Raw genomic sequence first — 16,010 nt, forward strand, 5'->3', positions numbered from 1 at the left:
AATCGGCCTGACGGGTTTATTACAGTCCTATGACACCCACAGATACCAGATTTTTTTTATTTTTTTTTTTTGTCATAGCATTTGATTTATTGATTGCTGTCTGGATGTAATGAGAATTTCAACAAATATAAAAAAAAATGTATTTGCACATCACTACCAACCCTAACTTTTATATAATAAAACTTATAATCATGATGTATAATATTTGTGTTTATTTAAATATAGTTTTTAGAAAAAAAAATAGCTTTTGCTTAAATTTTTGTGCATAATTTTTCAATCGTGTGTATGTATTCTATTTCTGCAATTACAGAATGAATTGACAAAATGCTCAGGGACATTGGCATATGTTGTATGAAAAGGGGAGGTGAACCCAAACACCAATCAACAGAATTAGTAGTATTATAGTGATTATTTGTGAAAAATTGAAGTGGAACTGGTCCAACATTTAAAACAAAAAAAGTAATAGATTTCTGATTAATCACAGTAGAGTATTGTGTCCTTTTGCTTGCTATCAAATTATCTGTTTGTGTTGGGGGATGGGTGGGAAGACAGAGGAGAGGGAGGATGCTGCTATTTCTACCCCAGTGTTGTATTTGTCCATCCAGAATTTAATATTAAAAACGAATACTCGATTCTGATTGGTCAATCACGGCGTTCTGCGGTCTGTTATTTCTGTATAACAAACCGTCGCTATGTATAGCAGACCGTTGCTATGGTTGCAGTTCTGATGTCGGACTCTGACGCACGGTTTCTGTGTCAAAATATTGAAATCTTCAGTAAGTAGCCGTGTAATAAGCGGGATAATGTACAGCTAGCGGGTCATTGTTGTGAAAAAAATCCCCTTCAGGGCGATTAGAGCACAACAATGAACGGCTCGCTGTACATTATCCCTTATATAACATCCTGCAAAATGACGGTAATAATAACAATATTGCAAAGACTGAACCGTTCTGCATTCCAATGTTTTAAATCAGTCAGTTTTGTGATCTTGTAGAAATGATCAGCCCGAGCATGGGTACCATTTCAAAACAAAAAGGCTCTATAATAACAGATTAGTTTGTAAAATAAGCAGTATTGCTAAGTGGTGCAAGGAAAACATGAACTACTGGCCCTCAAAGGATTCTTTCACACAGACTGTCAGGTTCTTGTTTCAAAATAAATAATAATATAAAAAAAAAAAACATTTAAGTATGTTGCAGCTGATTCAATTGTGTCCATTAACTGCATGGAATTTAAAACCTCAATAGTATACTTTAGCCCTGCTGTTTTGACTGGAGGTCACAGTCTGGGCCTTGCTGTTATTAGTGATGCAGACAGGACTTCTCAAGTTAATCATTTGTGGTAAAGATGAATTGAAAGTATTTCAGCTCAGACATAACATCCTGTTTTAACTAATACAATTAGCAGTCTTAAACGTCTTTAATAGTTCAGCAGAAAAGCGGCCTTATGAACTAAAAGGCCAGAAAGAAAAAAGGAAGACTCACCACCTCCAAACTTTCTGTCTTCAATCCCCATGCATGTGTTTTCTTGTTTTCCTGTTGTTTTGTTGGTGACAAACCAACCCTAAATCTAATTTAATAACACGGTTCCCTTGGCTTAAGTAAATGACAAGATGAAAATTAAAATTACCTCAATGTTCCGGCCAATAAACGACACCGTTTTCTCGACAGACACCGTCAACAAATATTTGACTAAATGTCTGGGCAGTGGGTCTGAAACTCCACATAAGCCTTAACGCCATTACTTATTCAGGAAGTTTATTGGTGTGTTAATAATTGATCACCTAATTAAGGGGGGAAGTTGGGGAGATACTGTATGGGGCTGAATGCCTCTTTACCAGTGGGCTTTTGGTAAGTGCATGGTTTGGTGGAGCGCGACAGAGAGGCGCCGACGAGAGTAACTTCTGACCAGCGCGTAAAATTCCTTTTCTTATAAATTGACCTGAGCGCGGAGTGCACGGAGGAAAAGATGCACAACAGTTCCAACTAACAGTTCTGTGTGCTTACGGTCAGCCGAGATCCAGTATACTTTTAAGAGTCGGTGTTCATCTCAGCTTCATTAAAACTTCTACTTTTGCACTTTAGTCATAGTTCCCATTACCATTAGTCATAGTTTTTTTTGGTGTGTCTTTTTTTCTTTTAGTTAGGATGTTCTCACACTGATAGCACTTCAGTCATAATCATCTTTCTTTCTTTCTTTCTTTCTTTCTTTTTGTGTATGTGTGTGTGTGTGTGTATGCCTTTATTGGCATGATGTAAAACTACACATTTCCAAAGCTTATTTGAATGTTGAAATGTTAACATTAATTACAGTGCATTAACATCAATAAAAAAAACTAGAATGGCACTCGGAGAGCGCAGACCTCCGCCAAGGTGCCTGACTTTAAAAACAGATCTCACAGCTGGCGGTACCGTGAGGTGGTCGGCTTATTATTAACACGGTGTGTTTCCGTGTAACGTATCGGCGGATGCCTCTCTCATTCAGCAACCTTGTTATGTCTGGATAACGTTACGCTACGTTGTCTCTCATCCCGTCATCTACCACTTTTTTCTTTCTCACCGCGAACGGCCAGCAGCTCCCGCCGCACCTCGGAGTTTCGCCACACATCCACACACGTATCTCTCATCAGCTAAACTGCACGTGTTATACCCTGTGGTCTTAATGCTTGGAAGGCTGATCGGAATTCTTGAAAATATTCCTGAATCTGGATCATGATCCAGATCGCCACCAAAATCTAATGGATTATTCATTGTGCTACACCCCATCCCTCCAAAAAAAAATTCATTCAAATTCATCGCGGACTTTTGGAGTAATCTTGCTAAAAGAAGGACAGACAGACAAACAAACCAACGCCGGTGAAAACAATACCTCTTTTCAAGGCCTTTGGCCTTGGTGGAGGTAAAAACACCAGCATTATATTTAAAAAGAACATATTTGTTTCCAATAATTTACAAAAGTATTATTCAATAATTACCTCAATAAATAAAATACATCATCAGACACATTGACTGAGTGAGAAAAACCTTGCCTCGTATACGCAAAATGGTAATGGTCAAATATATACAAATATGAGACAGGAGAGCTGATACAGGATTTGCCATTTATTAAATCATAAACCCATGATTTAATTTAATTATTTTTTTTGCATGCTGAAAATGGTGAGGAAACCCCTTCAGAGTGGTTTTCCAAACAGCGATGGTTCTATAATGCACCATTTCCCTCACGCTCTCTGCGGGACCCGTTTTTCTCAGAGTGATTTCACTATCAGAGCCAACGGATTCTCCTAGAGAGGCCTTTTAAGAAAGCCATCTAATGCCAACCATTCATCATCTTGTTGGAAAACACACGCCAAGCCAGCAGATAAAAGTGGCATTCATCATTCCATTTATCGTACATGAACATAAATATCAGCCATTTAGGCCACACGTTTTACCCCGCACGGCTTACAGTAGAAGCAATTTTAGAACGAGAGGCTCCAGCGAGACTGACATCAGTGTTTTGCATCATGCTTTACTCTGGGGTGTATTAAAGATTATTTTGTTTTTCTTTTTTTAGTGTGTGTATTCACTGATTTTAGTAAATGTACACCCACACCCTTGGGTTCAAAACCACCTTTGGAATCTAAAGGGGGTAAATATAGTCTCATTAAACCATATTTAATGTGGAATCATTCCATATATTGCAGGACCTGAGACTATCAGTTAGAAAATGACAGCTGTAAGTGTTTGAAAAATTATTAAAAATGGGACACGTGTCCTACAGCCTTGCATTGTTTCCGGTAAATGGAAAAGATAGGTGATTTTATTAATGCCCATTTAATTTTCCTCCCTTTTTAAGAGATTTAAATATTATTATAAACTGCTTCAAACACTGCACAAAAATCATGAAAATATGATTTAATAATGGCATCTGACAGAAGAACAGAATAGTGTGTCCATGCGTCTATAAAGAAAGTCAAACAAATAATAAAAAGGTGAACAAAAGTACTATATATTTTTAAGTCTCTGGAGACATTACATTGTATATTTGCAGCCTTTCTAGCTTGCTTTGTCCTCAATTATCCGCATGCACTGAACTGACCGAGAATTCCCAACAGAGGCAGCTGAATGCAGTTTTCAAAAAGCGTTAATGTAGAATACAGTACAGTAAGGGACACACTGGGATCACTGTATTTAAGTGCCACACTGCTGGCTTTTGATCCCAGTGAAGGATGATAACAACAACAAAAGATGCCATATAAGAATGCAAAATGCCAAGCCTTGATCATCACTCATTACATTTGTGGCCAATGTATTTATTTTTTTTTTAGATTGTCCAAAATCGAAATAACAGGCCAGGGCCAGGCCCAGCATTTCTGGAGTGAATTGAGCATTCTGTGAACAGAAACAATCCACGGTGCATGTACAAATATAAAAATAACAGATGTTCATAAATGCCGTATGGGTGCAGAGCAGCAGCCGTGCTAGTGGGGCACGCTCACACGGACAAACATGCACTAAAAGCATGGGTGGCCGGCCCGGCCCGACACATACAGAGGGAGAGTTATAGGGGGAAATTCTGGGCAATACTGGACATTTAAATCTCTACAAATACATGGAATGAATACATAACATTTAAAAAAAAAATTAACTTCCCCATGAGGTTGAAGGGACTGTTATTGATACCGGGTGTCAGGAAGGAAACATAAACAGGCTGACATTTGATGATGAAAAATAAAGGCCAATATCAGCCTCATGTCAGTATAACCCTATTTTAAAGGCTGTGTAAAGGAAATTCAGAGTTTTGTTTCTAAACACATTATAAATGTTGGAAAATAATTTCTGAAAACGTGAAAAAGATTGTGAAGATTGTAGTACTGGATTGTGGAGTTAGACCGTTAAACAGTTTTTTTGCCAGTTTGTGTTCAGGATTTTTTTAGGCGGGCTAAAATCATGGCTCGATGACACAGTGGAGCCATCCTTAACAAAACTCAACCCATCTTCAGAAACCTGGTTTTGGAAAGCCAAAACAGAAAATCATGAAATTAACAAGGGTTATCTCAGTTAGCTCAGTCAGAGGATCAAGACATTTATAATCCCGCGGTCGTGGGTTCGAGCCCCATAATAAGCATTTACTGTTTTTGTATTGTATTTTTATGATTTTGACCCATCCCATGCCCTATGTATATTTTTTCTTTTTCTGTAAACTTGTAAAAGAGGTCCGGGCACTGTAAAGCTCGCAGCCGCGAAGCCTCGAATGAAATGTGCCCGGCGGGGTCCAGCCAGTGCAGGGGAGAGGTCCCGCCAGGGAATCCTCCCAGACCGAGCGGCCGTCCCTAACCCGCCGAGTTGAATCCCCCGGGCAGAGTGCGTGACGGGGGTCGTTACCGGCCTCACATCATCCACGGGCTGAGCCTCAATCAGAAGGACTCAGGCCCCCAAGCGACACCGGGCAATCGGCCTTTCTTACGCCACATTTCCCCAATCCGCCTGTCGGACAGCGATTCGGCGATGGTTTCTTCCCTTTTCGCTTGCCACTACTGAGGGAATGCACCTTCCCCGTTTGTGGGTGTGGTTTCAGCCATGGATGTTTTAAGAGAGGTTTCAGATGTCAGCGCCTACAGCATCTCCCCCCAGCATCTCAGAGCAAAGTATACTAGTTATTTTTCCATGATTTTGAAAGCTAATAACATATACTTGGTGATTGTTTTAATCATTCAAATTTGGCTGGGTGGTTAGTAACACATTGTTTCCTATGGTGTAACAAACCCAGAATGCATATTTATTTTTGCTTTACACAGACTTTAAACCCTCTCTGTAAACCTTTGTATGAGACAATCAAGATCTGGACATCAGTAACGGGCAGTAAAGAGTAAAATGCAGATCCCTTGTATAACAAATGAGCAGAGGAGGACAAGACTCTTGGGAATCCTGCTTAAATATTTTCCATTTATTATGGTGCAAGGCAGATATGAGTGTAGTTCCCCCCATAAGGAGGGGAGAGGTGTAAGTGGTAATGAAGTCAGAGTTCCAGCACTGTGAAGTAGAGCAGTGCAATGAGGTTCATTAAATCAATGGCAGGAGGAGCTTTATTTATTTATCCGTGTAGTTATTAAGTGAATGTCATAATGCCGGTAGAGTATTTCTAAATGTTAGGGCTAACATGCTGAACCCACACACTGGTTTCAAGGGTTTTCCAATGCAGGAGCGTGTAAAAAATATAACTTTGATTATTTCGTTTTTTGATATTTTGATTACATTTTTGAAAATATTCATCTGGCCAATGCAGCCGTGACTGAACCTGTCTCCTCCAGTTATTGTTTCTCTTTTCTTTTTGCCCTTCTGTCTTTCTGTCTCACCTTCCTTCAATTGGTGAAGTTGCAGTTTTTTGTACTTTACAATTAGTCTATATATTAATACTATTAAGCATAAATATTATATAGCAACAAACACTGTGAATCAGCATATTTCATACGCGTTCTGATGAGTTCTTGCTTGGACATTCAAAGTTCTTGTATCAGTCCATATTCAAATAAACATTAAAACAGAAGTAAAGGAATCCTTGCTATTAATGCCATGGCTTGTTAGTAGTATTAACGGTTGGATTTGATCGGGATTATTTGTTTCTACTACAGTTATTGAGCAGTTGCTAAGCTGCTAGTAAACTAAGCTCATACTGTTGATATGACTGGTGATATATTCCAATGCATTTTAACATTTCTATATCAACCTCTCCAATCAAACCAAAGATTACAATGGTGATAAAATAATGCTTGAATGCCATGAAAAGGCCTCCATCATATTCTGTTATATTCAATGTGGACAGACCTGACATTATTATTTAATAAAAGGCCAATACTGGGCTGATGTATTGGGAAATTGATGAGTTAATATAGCCCTTACCAATTAGGCATAACAATACACTGATTGCTTGATTTTAATCAGCACAATTATTATAATGTAATAATAAAAGATAAATAAGAAAGGAGCCGTGGTCTACAGTAGACAAAAGAACAGCCTACATAGAAATCATCCGAGCACGCCACAAAGTGAGACACTCTTAAATGAATCAATCAATAGAAACTGAATAGGTTAATTACCCAATATGCTTGATTAATCATTTTGATTAGAAAACAGAATGACAGCGACAGAGTGGCGTGATGAGAAATATGAGCTTTTGAGTGTGAGCGGCAACAGATCAATCAATACTCATCGTGTAGGTTAATAGTCACACTAATTGCCCCGCGGTGGCTGATGGATGATGTTAAGTAACATGGCAGCCAGATGAGAACATGACAGGAAAAATCTCAGAAACGAATGAAAAAAAGAATGGGACTGAGGGGAATAATAGATGCATTCTTGACAGATCAGTGTATTTAGACATGCACTGTGGCATAATGTCAATGATGCTTTAAAGAAACAGTCAGTAATGGTTAATTAATAGCGCCATGCTCATATTTTACATGAACTGTATGATGGTGAAAACCAATGTCAGAGGATATATCACACTCTATTACGTCTAATACCTCAGCAGTATTAAAACATTTTTTTTATATAAAAATGTGTTAATTATGGCTTGAAAAATAAATCCAATGGCTCCAATGTTTTTGATCTAAATATGTTCTTGGCTTCAGTTCTCAAATGACCTCCCAAAAACAAATTTGCGGCAATTATATAATGCCGCCGTGCTAATTTGCTAAGCTCGCTTTATAGCGTGTCAGAACAGAACAAATTTGACAGGTGAAAATTTTTAACTGCTGGTGATTCGAGGGTATTATCTTGACTTCATCCCGTGAGTTATTAGATTCATCCTCAAGCAAACGTGACTGTACTGTATGTGCCACAGTGTACAGGAAACTCAGACCAACTCTCACCCGCCTCCTACACAGAGCAGAACATCTTGTCAGTGAGGAGGAGGATCATTCTGTGAACAGCAGATAGCTGAACCGTCATGGCACAAACTGGGAGGGTTTCAAATTTATTGACCAGGAGTCAGTGAACAGCTGGATGAAGATCACGGAGGACATTGACTTCAGACGGCAAAGAACGTCTTTGAACCAAGACCTGTGTTACAATTCCCACCCCCCCCCCCCACCCCATACATGACCACTTGTTGTTGACTTGAGCCAGCAGCACCATTTGCTGAAGAAGACTGAGAGATGGGGTTGAGCTTCAATTATTTTGTTATTTATCCGATAGTCATCAAAATATTTAACTCTGTATGGGCAGACGGACATTGCCATTAGAGCTGCCCAAATTAAAATTTTTGATACTGATACGATTGCCGATCGTCGATAAGCCATATCGGCCAATACCGATCGTTTTTTTTTGTTGTTGTGTTTTGTTATAGCAGCTGGTATACAAGGCTCCAGACTAGCTTTTTTCCCCACCGTAATTTAACCGCCCTGAAGAAAGTGTAAACTGTCAAAAATTCGAAATGTTATCCTTTTACAATTCTACAATTTCATTTAGCAGACGTTTTGTCCATAGCGACGTACATCTGAGAATTCTTACAACACAAGCAAGGATACTTAGGATACTTTTACTTTGTTATTGTCATCTATAGTGGTTATTTGCATAAAAAGACACAATTCAAATGATTAGGAAAAAAAAGATTGTATTTTCATTTAAACATTTGCTTCAATTAAAAAATCTTGGCATTATTATATTTGATAATGTATTGTAAGCTGCTTAGAGCTAGTGTTAGGAAGTTAAACAGCTCTTAATTCCCTTTTTATTATCTAATTTATATTGCTGTGAAACTATCTCCTTCAAACAACAGTATAGACTTACATTTATATAGCTCCTTTCTAGTCTTCTGACCACTCAAAGCGCTTTACTACTTGTCAACATTCACTCATTCACACACATGTTCATGCAGTGACGGCAGAGGCTGACATGCAGGATCTAATCTAAATACTCTGGAGGAACCGGGGATCGAACCGCTGACCCTCTGGTGGACGACCCTCTTTATCCCTGAGCCACAGCCACCCCAACGATTTATTCAGGATTCTCGCCAAAAACTACATTTTACAAGATTACATTTGAACACAACATGATAGCCTTATAATATAATTTCGCCCAATACTCAGCTTTACCGAATAGCTTGAACCAATCACAATTTCACTCAACGGAACCTCTATTAACGTTAGGTGTTAGCTCTGTTATTTGGCCAAGCAGGACGGTGCTGCCCACCGGCTGCTGACAGCTAACATTTACTAGTTCTCCTCCCGCTGATTATCTTTGTCCCAATTCAGTGGCCGCCTCCTTCGAAGGCCGCAGCCCCTGAATCGGGACACAGATTGTGTAAAAATTCCACGCTGATGACATGTTTTGTTCTGTTTAAGTAGCATGTCGCGGCAACAACATGTGCAGCTCCTACCCAGTGAACGAGGTGGGGGGGGACTACACTACACACAGGCAGGTTGTTGCTCTCAGTCGTTGCCCGCCCTGCCTCGATCGGCGACTAGAAAGCATCACTGCTGATCTCGCAATCACATATTTTTTACTGAACATCAGCCTATAACGATCAGTGGCCGATCAATCGGGGCATCTCTAATTGCCATTCTTAAAGGCTAAAATGTTACTAAAAAGATGAATGAGAATACAGAAGGCAGTGCATTTTATAGAAAAGTCAGTTGATGGTTTGATTTGCAACATTTTACGCATACAAAAACTGACAAACAGACTTGTCGTATGAACTGATACACATGGCACTAAGGAATTTCTCATCAGATTCTTCTTGAGGACTTCTGATAAAAAAAGTGCAGGCAGATAGAAAGTTTGATGGACCGATTGATAGATGGCTGTGAACTTTTTGATTCCAAATGAACGCCCGGCTTACTGAGTGAAAGGTCAGGGAGAGATGAGAGATGATAATGATTTTTTAATGATGGTTCTGAAAGGCACCCCATTTACTTCCCATGTGAAGTGCTTTGAGGGAGAGAAAGAGTTATGTAGAGAGAGAAAGCAAGCTGGAGAAGACACGAAGCTGACAAGCACAATTGGCCCACCCCTTACATTCAGCAGATGAACAGCATGACCTTACAAGGCCTAACCATTCTGTTCTGTTCACTTCTTAACTATAATATTGTGTGATGTAACGGTTTGGAAAAAAAGGGTTATACAACTGTTTGATGGAACATCTTTTTTCTTTACTTACATTTTAGTTATAAAGTTTGAGTTAAAAGCACAGCAGTGCGCTCAGATGTAACGAACGTTAAAGAAGGTCAGCTTTCAAAGGGCTGGCTCAGTTTGAGAGACTGTTTCTCAGCAGGTTTCCTGTTCAGCGGTGGCAAAAGGAGTGTGGAAATAAAAAAAATGGGTATTTACAGAGAGCGAGAAAGGAAGGCACCTAAATTAGCAGAAGAGGAATACAGAAAAAGAGTGGAGTCTGTAAATGAAAGATTAGCAGAGATGGCAAAGAGACGATCAGGATTCCTGAGCTAATTAGATGTGTTCACATCAGATGTTATTAATAGTACTCAACATATTCATTTATATTACAAGGTTAAACATATTTCTCTACAGGAGTCTAATTAGTACTATAAGTGTATAGGTTGATGTTCAATGCATGGATGATAAAAGTGGAATTACTGTTTTGATTGAAGTCACACATCCTCAAAGAAGAATACGTTTCACACAGGATGAGATAAATCATGTTCTGCCTGAGCTAATGACTGAACTGAGCAGAAAAGGAAGTGTACATATGAATTCACTTCTCGCTGCATGACTTTAAGAACAAAATTAAAAAGAGAACAAATCCATTAATGCTTGTGGCCCATTGAAATAATGATACTTAGAAGGCTTTCAGCTTCCTAAAGTTGGTTAGTGTTACTCGCACTTCATCCACTCATACTGTAAGTGTATTAGATCACATTATTGAAATATTGACTGGCGTGCATTTCGATGAATCCCAAACACTGGGGATTAGTACAGTAGATGAGATGTGCATTGCCAAGACCTTGATAATACCGATTCCAAAGAAATGTATTAGTCAAAAGACTACACATTCTTTTGTCCACATAGTGAGGACACTAAGAACTGCAGTGACAGAAATTATGACAACCATCTGTTCCAATGCAACAAAAAAATAAAACAAGGAATTAATCAAACAACCCAGTCATCTGTTGCAGATGGCATTAGGACCTCACAAAAAAACTAAATATGGAAAAAGATTGCAGAGCAGGTGAGCAGTGTAACATTCTAGCAGACAAGGGTGTTTAAAAAAAAAAGTTGCGTCAATGCTGCAGAAAGAGTCCAGCGGCGCACTACCCCAAACTGAGGAGTGCATCGATGCCAGCGCGGCAATTTGTCATTATTTGGCGTTGTTCCAGACAGGGGCGGTGACATCATGCCCAGAACGGGAACTGTTGTTTTTTTGGTGGACAGATTTTGTGTTGGTATGCAACTGTGTCTCCTTAAACTACTCACTTTCCTTTGAGTCCGGATAATTTTGGGCATTTGCATTTTTTTTTAGATAGTATTTAATTGCAGAACCCCTTGTACACCTCGTATTAAAATGTGTCTCGTATCCAGATTGTATCTACAGTAGATATGATTTAAGATGATTACATTTACACCTGGTGTTAATTTGTGTCTCCAGTGTACACATTGAGATCCGATCGCTCTGTCTGGAAGGGCTGAGCGGAACCTTGCGGCTGAGCGTTGCCGGAGAGGCGATGCATAAAAACGCCGCCGCATAGAAGGAGAGGGCCACAAAATCGAGCCACCAACCTTCTGATTAGTGGACGACCACTACCTCCTTAGCCTCCAAGGATGATATGGCTGAACTGTTAGCTTGTTTACAACCTGTCTGATTGTCTGACTGCTGTTTCTTGCCCCATTGGACTTGTTGTAGCAATGGTGCCCTAAAGTGCAGCAATGTTGCTGTCTTGCCAAATGTTAGCAAGAACTTCGATGAGTATAACGCTGCAAAATACACTACAAAAATAGAGCCAAGTTGTAAAAAACTGGAACTCTTCTTTCAACAAGCACGTTAGTGTGATCGCTATCCAGTCTACATTTTGATTATTGTTCTGGATCAAGAGTATTTGAGTAAAGTGTGTAAAAGACCTTTGTCTCTCCACTGATGGTCAGCAGGCTTCACAGGGCTCTGTACAAGAGGAGCACAAAAATGACCAGCGACGTTTTACAAAACTGAGCCGAATGTTTGTTTTTGCTATAGATCTCTCTCTCACTTGCCCTTTTCAAATAGTGAGCAACCGAGGAAACTTGTTAGAGGGATAAATGGAGTCGGAGTCTTGCGCTTGGTGTGGGATGACATATAACTGTGTTTAACTGTGCAGAAATGTAGCAGGAAAACATAATGTTCATGAAAGCTGATGTTTTACACAAACTTTCTTTTCAAATTTCAGACCCGTTGGTCAGCATTCAGCTTTCATTTGAGACTGCAGCTGCTGCCAACCATCACAGCCACTGTGTGTACATGCCTATATGTCTGTGTCCGTGCACGCATACCTCTGTTCTTGTGTCTTTCTGTGAATTCCAGTGGAGTCATCCAATGCCAGGAATCCTCTGGCTCTATTTCATCACAGTGGGGAGCAACGGAATCTGTAAAGCAAAACAAAAACAGATCTCATCTTCCACCAAACAACATCAAACTGGGTTCCAACTCATAAGGGTCCCCAGTGAACTGAGTAATGGTGCATAATTTGACTTGTAGGAGAAAACCGAAGGCCCAGTTTTAGATAGGGACAGCTGCATCAAGTATAGATGGCTGTTTCAAGCCTGCGTGTTTGCCATTTGAAACTGTACTTATTTTTTGACTTTGTAGAGGTTTTTACCATGCCAAATATCTATATTTCTTGCTGGAATTCATAACCCGTGGACTAAGTTAAAGTTAAAATGAAGATTTTTTTATAACAGCCACTAATATGAATGTGTAGGATGGAACATACTGATGGTTTTGCCATTCTTAAAGCATTACTGGTAGTTAAAAATGCAAAGTTTGTGCGTAGTTGGCAGTAGATTTAATGCCATGGGATCCTTAAAATCAGGTGATCCATCCCCCTGGGAGCATGTTTACAGTATACTCTGCAAAATCTGTGACAATCTGCAAACTGGAATATTATATATCTTGTGTGTAATAGACAATGTAACCAGGTGCGGGCGCTAAGGGGAAAGCTCAAGGAGTGTCTAAAATAAAAAAGGGTTCATCTGCTGAGGAGAATGAATATGCCCGACTTTATTGCTTGCTCATCAGATATGATATGTCTTAAGTATGAATGAACATTAAGACCTGATAGTGCCGCTAGAGGAACAGTCACGTGGTCAAATCATTAGGATTTATCCTCTAGGGACCATGCATATCCATACAACATGTCACAGCATCCTGACCAGAAGTGTTGTGGGTGACAGAAAAAATGCAATGTTGTCTGGTCTGTCGCTGCTTTTATTAGCCTTTGTGTTTGTAATGTACTGCCCTCCTTTACCGACTTCCATTATTGTGTCTCATTCTGTCTGCTATCGTGAATGTGCATTTTGGACCTGTGAGTTTCTGGCTGTCATTTGTTCCAGTCTTTTAAAAAAGTTATAAATTTGGCATTAAGTAAGATTATAAGGCATTACAACGCATCATAAATGCATTACGAGCACAGTGAGAGAGCATAATAATAATTTTAATCACAGCTTACAATAAATAAACACCACATGCATTAATTGCTTGTTGTTTATGGTAGAAATGCTATTTATTTATTTATTTTTTATACTTGCCTGGTGACTATGTTGTAATGAGTTTCTAGTTGGCTTATTGTCTGCTTGAAATGCAACACCTTACACGCTCTCATTTGTGCTCGTATTTGCTTTATAACCACACAGTTTAAATTCTGCATTTCAATCATTGCGGTTCGCATCCTTTTCAGGGAAGTCTTTTCAGCCTGCAGGCATCATTAGCCTGTGTTTACATGCAGCTACGTGTCTACGGGATCTAATGGACCTCCGCCTCTGTGATTGGTCAGGAATTATTCTGGTTGAGGATTATAAATGTTATTGGGTCAAGTTGCTGATGATTTTAATGCAGCTCCAGCAACAACAGTGACACTAATTTTCCACAAACCAAATGCACAACTTAACATCAACAGTCTTGCAATCTTTTATTCTTTTGTTTAAAATATTGCCGGTGGAGTTGTATTATTTATTGATTTCTGGAATCTTACAACAAAGCAGAATGAGGCCAATCAGTCCTCAAGGCCACTAGAGGAGGGAACATCCCTCTTAAACAATTATCTGTTATTAATAGAAACAATTATATGAGTGAAAAGAGAAAGCTTTCACTTTGCATGCAGTTTGCAACTCGTAACTAGTTTTCTTATTCTTGCACATAATCAGTCACAAGTCACAATTATCTTAGCACACACACTAACCTTACCCTAACCCTAAACCAAGTCCTCACCCTAAAATATAATGATTGATGTTATGGGGGCGTGCATTTTGTCCCCATTTGGAAGGTGAATCCCCACAATGGGACTGTGTAACTGGTTTATGTCCCCACATAACCTTAAGTATCCATCTATCATCTGTAACTGCTTATCCCATTCGGGGTCGCAGGGGACATTGGGCGAAGGCAGAGTACTCCCTGAACAGGTTGCCAGACTATCACAGGGCTGACACATAGAGACAGAAAACCATTCACACTCACATTCACATCTACGTGCAATTTAGAGACAACAATTAACCTAACCTGCACGTCTTTAGACCGTGGGAGGAAACCAGAGAAAACCATTCTAACACGGGTAGAGCATGCAAACTCCACACAGAAGGGCCCCAAGCCGGATTCAAACCTGCGACCCTTTTGCTGTGAGGCAACAGTGCTAACCACTAAGCTTAAGCATAAGCATTGGAAAGGCATACGTGTAGCTTTTCAGCAGAAGCTCCATGTCAAGGCTTCTATCAGTTCCAGAAAATCATGTGATCAATGACAAGCATGTAATGTGTTCGGTCCCATGCAGTCATATGAACACTTTAACTTGTTTCACTTTTTTGGATCTTTCTAAAATGTATATCCGTTCTGCTTCTACGACTACTACTTGGTGAAAAATTCAGTTTCTAAGTCTTTCTTTTCCCTCAATACAGCAGCCATAGCTAAGAACAAACTTGGGTAACCTCTGGCTCTTTCCACTATAATACCTTGGCTGCCAAGTTCCTACATAAATGCTACACATTCGATCTACAAAGACACTTTGAAGATGGCGTAAGGATGTGCCTGGGGGTTCTCTAGCAGCAACACATTGCCGCTGATCATTTGGATGGTATTGTTTTTCATCACCAAAGCCTGAAAGAAACTGTGAGTAATTGGCTTAAAGGTATATAGGTGTAGCCGTATTGTTGACTAAAAAGTTACTTATCAAGGCAACAGTCACTAAAGGAGGAGGTTGGTGTATCGTAGGCAACAGTACCCTTAAGGTCATGAACTTGTTATTTATTAATACGATATCAGCGTGGCAATGTTGGTCAGTCAGCCCTTCCAAAAATGTGGTCCATAATAAGGTAAAAACAATGGATATCCATGCAGTTTGGTATAAATATTCCAATTTAATCGCCTGACAAGAACATTGTTATTGGCCGATTCTGCAAAACCCTGGAATACGTTCAACGTTTTTAATTCTCGCTTTCTACAATATTCTGGCATTGGCAACTATGCAATGGTTATGGATAGGCAACTCAAACACTTGGTAAGGTTAGAGTTAGGCATTTTAAACACTTAGTTAACGTTAGAGAAAAATTGTGGTGACGGTTCATAAAAAGGACGAACCTTAATTAACAAACATTAATTGCAGGTCTGTGATGAGATGCAGACGCAATACTTCCTTTACTGGCACCGAAAGTTGGCACGGGACGTATATCATAAGGTGCAGAATTGCCCAATGTAAATGTAATTTGCAGTGATAATGGGCTTGAATATTCATGGTCATGAGATGGTGAATCCCATTATGCCTGACCTTTTCTTCAGTGCCACTATCGTGCTAAAATTTCTATATGTACAGAGGATCAATTCACTTAACTCGTGGTCCC

The sequence above is a fragment of the Sebastes umbrosus genome, chromosome 3 (genome assembly GCF_015220745.1).
Source record: "Sebastes umbrosus isolate fSebUmb1 chromosome 3, fSebUmb1.pri, whole genome shotgun sequence".
Lineage (NCBI taxonomy): Eukaryota > Metazoa > Chordata > Actinopteri > Perciformes > Sebastidae > Sebastes > Sebastes umbrosus.